Source organism: Sorghum bicolor, chromosome 6 (assembly GCF_000003195.3).
Source record: "Sorghum bicolor cultivar BTx623 chromosome 6, Sorghum_bicolor_NCBIv3, whole genome shotgun sequence".
Taxonomy (NCBI): domain Eukaryota; kingdom Viridiplantae; phylum Streptophyta; class Magnoliopsida; order Poales; family Poaceae; genus Sorghum; species Sorghum bicolor.
The window spans coordinates 35,572,722-35,584,863 of NC_012875.2; positions in this window are offsets into that span (position 1 = coordinate 35,572,722).

The following is a 12,142-nucleotide window of genomic DNA, read 5'->3' on the forward strand; positions in this document are numbered from 1 at the left end:
TGTTCGTGTTTCATGGACCCTGTATTGGCTAAATAATCGATCCAGCTAAGTTTCAACGAATAGCTCATGCATGGGAATCTGATTAGGAAATTAAATAAACTAGTAATCTGTGTTGAATTTATTGAAGCCCACTGACCTTTAGACCTTATGAAAGTAACTTACTAAAACCGCAGCGTGATGAAGTTTATTTCTTCTCTCTATACCATTCAGCGGTCACCCACCAATGAAGAAGCAAGTATCAGGCAGCTATAAAAAAAGGAAGAAGCAAAGAAGTGGGAATCACAGGCTACCACCCACCAATAGACCAAAACTTCAGTCTAAAAATGCTAGCCTAATACGTGTGGAAATTATAAGATATGTAACTGAGTAACTGAGATTAGAGGGGAAAAATGCTCAGATGGCACAGGAGCAAGAACAAGAACAGGAAATAAATAAAATATAGACACCTCCGCAAGCCCAAAAATCATCTTAGGCCTTGTTTAGTTCCTCCCCACAAGCCAAAATTTTTCAAGATTCCCTATCACGTCGAATCTTTGGACACATGCATGAAGCATTAAATATAGACAAAGACAAAAACTAATTACACAGTTTGTCTGTAATTTACAAGACAAATCTTTCGAGCCTAGTTAGACTATGATTAGATAATATTTGTCACATGCAAATGAAAGTGCTACAGTGCTCATTTCCCAAAAAAATTTGAAACTAAACAAGACCTTAGTCAGTCCGCGAATGCTGATGGAATGCTTGCTGCAACCAATCTACAAGCGCACGCACCAAATGCAGAGCTCGTCGGACCAGGATACCACCAGTTTCAACAACGAAATTTGCGGCGCCAATAAAAGGAAGCAAGAGCCCAGTACCTCAAAAGGAAATGTAACCTCGAAAACACGACGACACTCCAATCTCACCCCCAATGCACAAGAACGAGATTCCCGGTGGATGGGATTAGGAGGAAGGTGAAATGTTAAGCAGAGCAGAAGCCGCTGGTGCTCACCGGGGTTCTCGCGGTTGCTGCGCCGGCCGGTTCAGTTCCTCCCACGCGATGCCGGCGGGAGCTGGAGGAGGAGAGAGCGAGCCAGGGAAGGGAGTAAGGAGTTTAACGCGGTGTGGGAGTGGGCGCCGCCGTGGTTCCTGAGGGAATGTTAGTGCAGAGCGGCGCCGCGTGGGCAGTCAGCGCGGGAGGGGACGACTAGGCGGCCACCGGCGAGTTGAGCACTTGGCTGGTCTAGCGGCCGCTTCTAGGCACGGGCGGCGGACTACGGCTCCATCGCGCCCTCCTCCGGTTCCATCTCCATCTCCGGCTCGGGGTCGGTGGCGTGGGAGAGGTGCGCGTGGCAAAGCGAAAAGATGACGAGGGAGCCGGAGAACACGATGGCCATGGCAGCAGCGAGCGCGAGGGTGATGTGAGACTGAGAGTGAGGGTGAGGTGAGACCGATGCTTAAGTGCCCTGAGAGATGTCCCACATGTCAGTGATTGAAAGGGCAACAACGACATTTTGTTAGCTCAGGTCCACCTGACAAAGCTATCAAACCGTGGAATCTAAATAGAACACCGATGGAATGGCATTTTGGGCACGAATAAAGTTCGCGGATGGCACAGAATGGGTGACTAACTTTTCAGGGACACATCGGTTGTATGGAACTTTCATAATGGCATACAGGGAAAACTCTCACCTTTACACTAGTTTTAATGAGTTAATATTTATTTGATAAATAAAAGAATAAACATGCATAAACTATCTTCTATGTACAAATAATGTATCGACTAAACAATCGATCTGGTCACATTTACTCGCAACACCGATCATTTAAACTATATTTAAAAGCGACTAAATTATAGAATAAAATGTCATAACCTATAATCATGAAATTATTATTAAGAGTTATCTTGAGCCACATGGAAGTGTCAAACAGCAACCGGCAGGTTCTTGACATTTGTCTTTCTTCATTGTCAATTTCAGGTCAAATTAACTCGCACGCCACAGATTCAAATCACCAAGTTCAGCTCATGCGTTGAGGCTTATGAGGTCTAGAACTCTAGCTTCTACACACCCTCCAAAAGCCATCGAGTGTGTTGCATAAGGATCAAATTTTTTGTGTCAACAATATGTTTGAATATAAATCTAATCTAGCTATGCCAAGTATATAACCATAATAGACTAAGAACAAAATATTAAGAATATAAGCAAATAGAGCATAGTCATATCCAATGTAGTTAAATAAAGCAAAGTCATATTCATAATGAGATGAAAGAACGTATACAATGATGAACTAGAATAAAGCAGGAGAAAGATTACAAGAATTACCGAGTAACTCTCAGATGGATCCGGAAACCAAGCAAGACTTGCTTCCTACTATATCTATCCTATGTAGCTATGCTTCTAAACTATGAAGCTCTAGAGAGATGGTGGCTTGATTGTATAGAATGACTCCTTCTCTGAATGAGAGAATGATCTGAAACCCTAGGGTCTACACCTTCTTATATAGGATGGTGGAATGACTAGTAGCCATTAGATCAAAACGACCTAATTGGATGAAGATTAGCAATCCTCACAGACGGTTTAGTCCATGATCCATGCCCTTAGCCCTAGCCCTATGGAAGGTGGGCTCCCCCCTTGGCCAGGTGCCTTCCCGACTATTCTAGATCCTTCTTCTTCATACATGGTGTAGATATCTCGTTTCTCTCTATGTAATCATGACATGTGGGCCTCCATTGGTCGTTTCCTTATCACCCCTATAGAAATAGACATAAATCAAAACATGTGGAATTCTATCAAATAAAACCTTATTCTATTGTTGGTGATTGTTTAAGGCCCTTCTTTCATTCCCTTATTGATATAAAAATGATACTTATCTACCCCCCCAAGCTTACCCTTTGCTCGTCCCTGAGCAAAGACAAACTCAACGATGGATTAGGAGTTGCTGCAATACTTTCACGCCTTAAGAGTACACATGCATTCAAACAAGAACTCTCCTCTAGATTAGAGTGAACTTGAATGACCTAAACTTATCCATATTACCTTCCACCATAGGTCTTGTAACCGTCACTTCGACCTTGAGCAGTTGAAGGATAGAATGGTTAAGTCAAGCACTAAATCCCAAGTCCTTTGATCAACTTTTATTCTGGAGTTTTTGCAGGATTTTTAAAATAAAACTCAGAGATCTTTTGTATGACCCTCTCAAGTCTCTCATTTGTGGTATTTGTGTATCCTCTCCAACGCACTAACGATGTATGCCTTCTCTCTTCTCTCAAAGTATGTGATATTTTTGGCATAGGCATAGTCAGATGCCCTCTCTCTCACCCTACATCTAATTGGCTTATGTGGAGCTCATAGGTGGGAAGACAGCTCATACATACTTATAAACATATATTGTAAAGTCAAACAAGGGATCCAAAGAAACAAGTCATACAATCAAATCAAGATGTGCATGTGTGTATGGGATATAGTGGAATGTAGCGGATGATGGCAAGTGCATATGGAATGGGTGTATGATGGTGATTGTGAAATCCTAATTCTACTTCTGCTCCTTGATAGCACACCTACCTTTATTGGAAGTTTTGGGGAGAGTTTGGGTTGCTCTAAACACATCTTTCCTTTCCTTTTCTTTCCTTCTCTTTTTCTTTCTCTTTCTTCTTTTTTTGTTGGGACATTTGTCCTCTTTCTTTCTCTCTTTTTTTCTTCTTTTCTTTTGGAGAGCACCAAAACCTCCTTTTGGATAATTTGATGGAAGGTAACAAGAAACAATTGGAGCTTTATTAAATGATAAGGAGTAAAATGGGTGGAATATTTTTGGTGTTTACTCCCAGTGTAGGAGTAGAACAATTTTGTGTGGATCTAGATGGAGTGAAGATGGATGCGAACTTTTAGTGTAGAAGTAGAATAAGTGGGTGAAGTGTACATGATCTTGATTTTAAATGCATGACTAGTTCCTAAGGGTCAAAGCTTGACTCTACTCAATGCTCATAAGTAGTAAATAATACTGAAGTGTTTTTCTAGTCTACAAGGCATCTATATCTCGCTATGGTAGGATTTCAAGCTCTCGTCATACAGGAACTCATCATGTAACATTTTTATGTTTGTTTTTTACAAAAGATAAATTCTCCAAAACTCTAGCATCTCTAGGAACAAGTAAATAGTAGCTCAAAACCTTTCCATATCATATCAGTCAACTACCTAGACTTAAGCTCAAGCATCACAACCCACAAGTTTCAGGCTTAGAGTAAATCTTCAATCAAAATAGTTGTGTCTAAAACTTGGGAGAATTCAAGGTTGAAAACTGGGTACTTAAAAAGAATTATGGCAGAGCAACTATTCATCATTTCCATGTGAGTCTAGTCTAAGGTTTGGTTTTAGCTAAAGAATCCTTGTGTCTTCTCCTTTTTTTTATTTATCAAACTCTAAGATCACACAGAAATATAGGGAAATCTTTATTTGGGTTTTAATGGTTATTCATATTTTTAATTGTTTTGATATTCTAAGCAAATCAAACTCAAATTTAAATTCAAATTAAAGGTGAAAGAAATACTTAGCTAGATAAACGAGGGTATGCTCTCTCCCAAGCTGGATGTTGACGTAGTCTGTTGGTGTAGCGGACTCACAGCGAATATGTCTTCTTTAGTCATCAGCTTGTCTACGAAGGATCGTGAGGATGCTACACTAGCTTGGAAACAAAAAATTCAACCTCATAAAATATGATAAACTGCTAGTTATCGATCACGGGATTACCACTAGACATGCAGGTGTAGCGGGAGCGACTCGGTGTAGTTGTGCGCATAGTAGCAGTGCCGTGCAGTTGCGTGGTCGTCCACCACGTCAATCCCTCTCACACGGTTCGTCCTTGTGCTCTAGATGCAGCACCTCTGAGGTATCCCACATGTGCAGGAAAGAAGCGTTGCACCTCTGGACTGCTAGGTCCACGAGGAGCAATAAGCGTGAGCGTGGGTGAGCAGCGACGGCTGCCTAATGGCGTGAGATCACCCTAGCCGCGCCTCCTCCCTCTTTAATATAGGCGTCCTCCAATCAGCCCTAAGTTGGAGGCCCAATTAGAAAACCCTAAGCCTTGTCTAATTCGGGTCAAACCCGAATTAGGCTTCTAGCCCCTTAAGCGTGCCACCCTGTGGGTTCACGTACATATAGACATGGGCCGAGTACTCCTACTTGCCAATTGTTGACAGCAGCCTCTAGAAAGGCATGACAACTCCTATACGCACACAAAGATCATATTAGACGAACCACTACATACACATACATGTTATTCCCTTGCCACATGATATTTGGTCCAACCCGTGGGTTAACACTTAATCCAACCACGGCTATGCATTTGTTGATCAAATCACTTGAGTGATCCAGTGATATCTCTCTCACATAGAAAGTGGCAAGTTCCATCTTATTCATCTATGTCTCATAGCATGTTTCCCGACAAACCCAAAGACCACCTTTATAACTACCCTGTTGCGAAATAGTGTTTAATAGTCCCTAAGTAGGTCGTTTCACATTTTGAGAATATACGACAACCTCAGGTCTAAGGACATAACGTACATGATGTATAACAAGATAATAAGAACATCTCATGTTGGGTCAGTCCAGCCCCATGTCATACATATGCCCACATTATTAGTTTGATATCTCTATGTCTATGACTTGTGAAACATATTCATCAACTAATACATGTGCTAATCTAATATTCATGTGTGTCCTCACATGAACTCTGATCAGGGACAACTTTAGAATAACCATACAAGTAAAAGAGTTTCATAAACAATTCACATAATCGTCAATCAATAGAAGTTTGTCTATAATGGATTTTCATCGAACTCATAATATATGTCATGATACAATCGTAATAGCATCATCTCTATGATTACCTCTAAGGCATATTTCTAACAGTGTGATCCTTCAAAGTCTATGGAGCTCCAATAGACAACAAAGCTTGTGAAACTTGATTAAGTGTTAGTGGTAACCCTCTAAGCCCTGTCTAGATCTCACACCTGATTGAGCATGTAATCTTCTAGGTAATCTTTTTAGTATTTTAATATGTTTTTATATTTTTATGGGTTTTTATGATGCGAAAAGGTAAATGCAACTAGAAAAGATACAAATTTATTTATATGCCACCACGGTGAATGTCTTTATAGTGTGCCACAAAAGTATTCGCATGGGGCTTAGTGTATATATATATATAATATTAGTAGCATATGACAATAAGCTTATTTTATTCATATATAATTGAATTATATAACTACATATATATAAATATATGCACATAAATATATAGAAGTTGTTCTCCAAATCTATTACTGCACAAGTTGTACTCCAAACTTAATACTCTAAACCTATTACAAGTTGTACTTCATCATCCCAAGATCTACACGCATACAAATGATCATCATTGTTTGGAATCATCATCTTGTTAGAATTATAGTGGAACTCGCCGCTTGGATTTTTGACTTGTTCCCGAAGAAATCCTGCTATTGCCTCTTGTATTGCTTGGAGTTGTTCATGACTCATTGTATTTATTTATTTATCTATTCTATGAGATAAAGTCTAGGTACTCTATGAATGGATATATATATGTGCCTGTAATCAATATATATATAGCCTAGTTACTCTATGACTCATTGTGTATATATATAACTTGATATGAATGTCCTATGACTCATTGTATATATCTATAACCTAGCTTCATCTAGGATTTTGTGAAGATATCTGCTAATTGATTGCCCGTCCCCATGTTTTCTAGTGATATGTCATCTTTGGCAACATGATCTCTAAGGAAGTGATGACGGATGTATATATGCTTAGTATGGGTGTGTTGTACCGGATTGTTAGCAAGTTTTACGGCACTTCCATTGTCACACAACAATGGTACTATATATATATATATATATATGAATGCCATGCATAGTATTTTTATTTTCTTTTTCTAATGCAAAAATGTTGATGTAAGTAAATATGATTATGAGGAATTAAATATGTTTCTAAGGAAAATATGGATAACTACCAAATGTACATTTTGGTGAGGATTTGGTGTTTTGAGTCCTCCGAATAGGACCATCTTTGTCTTCTTCAAGCTTCTTCGGTCACCTCGGATGGCTGGCTTGGTGACTCTGACTGCACCTCTTCTTGTGTTGGTGTGTTAGAAATAATTGTTGCTTTTTGTACCCATACCTATTTGGACGGCGAGGTGGACTTTGATGAGGGAGCTCCATCTTCAATGATGTCTTCTTCTTGTTCTTCGGGAGTTGGATCACTCCTCAATACTTCTTCATAGTCAGCCCATCCGTATTTTAGGATTTGTCTTGTTTGATGTCGAGATCGGTGCCTCCTTGATTTGTTCTTCTTGGGTTCTTCACAAATTGTATAATTAGTGAAATATCGACATACCTTCTTAGATGGGAATTAGAAGTGAACTTCTCCCGTCCCAATATAGATGATTGCTCTATGGTGTTGAGGAACGGTCTTCCAAGGATGAGTGGCAGATCATAGTCATCTTCTCCCATATCCAGGACTAGGAAGTCGATAGGGATGAAGTGGTCATCGATTTGTACTAGCACGTCCTTGGCAATCCCATTTCGGAATCGGTATGTCAGGTCCACCATCTATAGCATTGTTCCATATAAATAATCATAAGTTACCTTAGCCATGATGTTGACTTCTGATCTGGTGTCACAAACTGCCTTCTGGAAGGAGCTTCGATTGATTATGCATTCAATGGTTCGTGCACCTAGATCTTTTCTCTTGATCAAGTGTGGAGACTTGAGAAGATGATCAAGGTCCTTGTGAACTGTACTGACCATCCTTACTGTCTCTACCCATGGTTGCCTATTCTTGATCATCCGATTGGTCTTCTTCTTCTTGGTTGCATCATAGTTCTAGTGAATGTACGGTGTCTGAGAATGTGCATGAGATTTGAGTGTACGGTTCTTGAATGTGAACTTCTCCTTTCTTCCCTTGACATTGAAACATATCTTGGCATTGTTAGCATAGATGATGGCTTTAGTGGTGCTTAGGAAGGGATGGCCCAAGTTGATGGGTGCCCTCTCATCTCCACCTGTCTCTATCACCATGAAGTCTGCAGGGACATAAGAGTTGCCAACTTGGATACAGATGTCTTCAAGGATGCCTTTGGGATAGCATAGTGTCTAGTCTGCAAGCTGCAAGCACATGGTTGTATACAATAATGGATCTCCATGGATTTTCTCATAAAGTACCTTGGGCATAATGTTGATGCTTGCATAGAAGTCACAAAGGGCCTCTAGGAAGTGGTTGCCTCCAATGTGAATGGGGATGTCCGGTCTCCCTGGATCACCTTTCTTTTCTGGCAAGGAATCGTCCTTCTAGCATCTAGCTAATGCGGCTCTCTAGTAACTCCCTGCATTGTATATATCGACAAGATTTGTAGATTCTAATTCTTATGATTGCCATAAAATCTTTCCTTGGTTAGTGGGAGGAACAATAGTTATTAATTGAGATATTTGTGATTCAACCATTTTATTAAAGCTATGTTGATTCTTAATTGCAGTGGCAATATTATTCATCCTAGCATTAATTGTTCCTAATATTTTATCACTGGATGCAATTTTCTTAGACAAGTTATCCATTATATTTCCTTATTCATAATTACTATCTTAAAGGTGGTTGATTGAAATTATTATTGAAATTCTTACCTTGATAGTTACTTGAATAGTTACCTCAGTAGTTAGGTCTCTATTGATTCCAGCCTTGATTTTGTTGAGGACAGTTGTAGTTGTTGTTGTTGAGGTAGCTCACATCCTCTTGGAGTGTTGGGCAGTTGTTGCCTGAATGCCTAATGTCTTCACATTCTTCACAAGTCATGCTGGAATCATAGATATGCATGACTTCATTCTTCTTATTGGCTCTCTCATCAAGCTCTTCATCAGCAGGTGTCACACCCCAAAATTCCTACTTTGGGATGTGACTTAGAAAACACTAAAAACAAACCCAAAGATTTTATTAGTTATAAAATTTTCTAACTTTAGTTATGTTGTCAACATTTTAGATAGTGGAAAAATGTTGGTTTCTAAAATTTTTGCAATTCAACTTAGTGATTTGTTGCATTCATGCCATTGCATTGTGTTTATGTGTGGAAAATGAATTTCAATTTTCCAAATGCACTTAGGGTTTGATCTCAACCTCTTCTTTCCAAATATCTTGTCCAATCTCTAAGATTAATCATATCATTTCTTTGCTCCCTCATGGTCCTATCAAAAATTTGGACAAGTCAATCTTCACAATCTCCTGCCTTTCCTTTTTATGTCAACCAAAGTTATATAAAAGTTGGGTTAAGCCCTAGCTGACCCACTATCTCCTTTTATCATGAATAGTAGCCACACAACATTCGCTCCTTCTCCCACTCTTTGGCTGAGCCCTCCCTCTTCTTCCTGTGAAAACATGTGCCACCTCATCTCTGATCATGCACCATAACTCCTTTCCAATTTGGCTATTGATTTGTGCAAGTTAAAGATGAGTGGCAGCCACCATATATTCTCTCCCTAGGCTGCACTCTCCTCTATTTATTCTCATGCAAAAGCATATGCGCATATTCCTTCCTCTCTTAATTACTAGACACACCTCTCTTATATGTGCTATTTTACTTCAACAATTTCTCTCTTCCACTTTACTCGCATACATGCAGCAGCTAGAAATATCTTCCCAAACTTTTTCCTACTCTATTAATTTTCCTTGAAAATGCCTCTATTCTATACTCTTTTATGTGTGGTCCTTTATCATCTTTAAATATATGCATGCACAAGACAATAGTTATATTTCTTCCTTCTTTTCCTCATGCAAAATCAGATGGCGTCTCCCCTCTACCTCGTATAAAAAAAAGACAGCATCCAATGCTTACTCTCTTAATTCCTTGGTCACACCTATTTTTGATTCTCTCTAATGGCTACTCCTTCACTCCATTCTAATCAATTGCATGCACATATATCAGCAACTCATCTCTTTTCCTAAGGCGCATATCCCTTTTCTCCCATGCAGACATTGCAGCAAATATTCCTCCATCAACTCCCTTTACAAGCCCCTCTTTATTCTCCTTTCCCCCTCCCTAACTGCACAAGTGAAATGCTCATGAAACAGTTATACATCACCCCATCCCCCTTCTTTCTGTTTTTCACGACAGGCATAGGGTTGCCCCATTTATCTGCCCATGCAAAACGGCTACAACACATCATGCTCTCCCTAAATTGTGGCCACTTAATTCTCATTTACTCCATCAATTTCCCCTTTTCCTTTACATGACTTGCAGAAAATAGTCATCCTCCTCCCTCTTCTTCACTTCATTTGGACACCATCTTTTTACCCCGTGCAATTTTCCTTCCCTCATGCAGAAACAACAACAACATATAATTACTCTTCTCTTGATTCCCTTGGTCACACACCTCCCTTCAATTCCTCTTGATAGCATCTATTTTATTCCCTTTTATTTCACTTCAATGACATGGACACATGCAGAAATTGGCAGCCATAATATCTCTTTCTCTCCTTCACACTCACCCATCAGATGGCGCCTGCTCTCTCTCTCCCTCAAATAACAGCAGCAATTAGTTTTTCCCTTAACTTCCCCTTTTACTCAATCACCTCCCAAATGCATGACTAAAGGACAGCAATGTTGCTTCTCTTTCTCCTACCATTCTGCCAAGGACGCCTCTCCCTTCTCCTCATGCAGAATTATAGTCACATATTAATTCTTCTATTGACTCAGCTCTCTTATTTCTATTGCGTTACTTCATCTTCAATTGCATGCTCCCATGCAACAAATAGAAGCAATATCTTTTCCTCCCCCTCCCACACGCACACAGCAGATGGACAATTTCTCTCCCCTCCCACTCGCCTCCTCACTCAAGCACCAGAGCAGCAGAAGCGCTCCATCCCCTCTCCATCTTCCTCTCCCTCCCTCTCCTTCCTGGTCACCAAATTGGAACCCTCTCAGGGCAGCAAATCTATTTTGTCACAGCAAATTCTCATCTCGAGTAGAGAAGCCATAAGTTGGAGATGGCAGCAGATGATGCTTCTTCTCTGCACAAGTCATGTGGAGCTCGCCCCATTTTGGATAAAGGCAGATGATCTCCTTCGCTGCAGTAAGCCGGCCCTCACTTCCTTTTTTCATTGGGTCTTCCATCTCCTGCTCCTCATACCTCTCTCTCGATCTCCTCATGTACCACAGGATGTCCCCAAAACAATCCCTTGCTGCCTCTCCTTTCATGGACGGAGAACATGAGGTGCGGCACTGGCAATCATCACAGCAGCACCGTCCCTGTTGTCTCGTGCACTGCAGCAGCGCCACGCCACGGTCCCTTTTGTTGCTGCTGCTATATAGAACATGGTGAGGACGTCCCTTTCTGTCCACTCTCTGGTTTTGTTTCCTATTCCCTACTCACGCATTTCTTTGACCTCTCATGTGGCGTGGATGATCCCCAAAGTGGATTTGGTGCTGCTTTGTTGATCGTTGGCTTCATCGTCAACTTTCATCAGTGCTGGCTACTACCAACTTCATCTGAGACTGCTACTAACCATGATGTGAGACCCTCTCCCATCTCCCCATATTGTATACATATCCTCTATTGTAAACATGAATTATCTTTCAAGTTTAATCGAGTTCCGGTGATGTTTGGTCAAGCAACACATTGTTGTCTCCTCGTCTAGCTCTGCTACAGCTAATGGCAATGGCATTCTCCACTGATCCATTGAGTTTTGAGATAAATGGTTTGACTAAGAAATTCCTCATGTACCTGCACATGTCTCCACAAAATTTAATTGCTAGTAGGTCCAAGTTGAGAGAGATATCATCACTTGTTCTTACTCTCCCTTTTTCTCGCAGGCAAGCTGCTGCCAGTTGGCATGTGTGTTCCCAGTGATTCACCACTATAGAGATCACGATCTTTGACCATGACGTGTACCACACACCTGCACATAACCTTGCAAGGTGGATCAGCCATATGATCTTGTGCATTGGAGTTACTGGTGTTGTTGTGCTAGCTGTTTCTGCCATGCCACAACCACAAAGTCTAGTGTTGTGATCGTGTTCCCCACTAAATCACTATCGAAATTACTAGAACCTTCAAGCAACTTGTGTATTTAATCCTTGCACTGGACCTAGAAAATTAGTTCAGCTA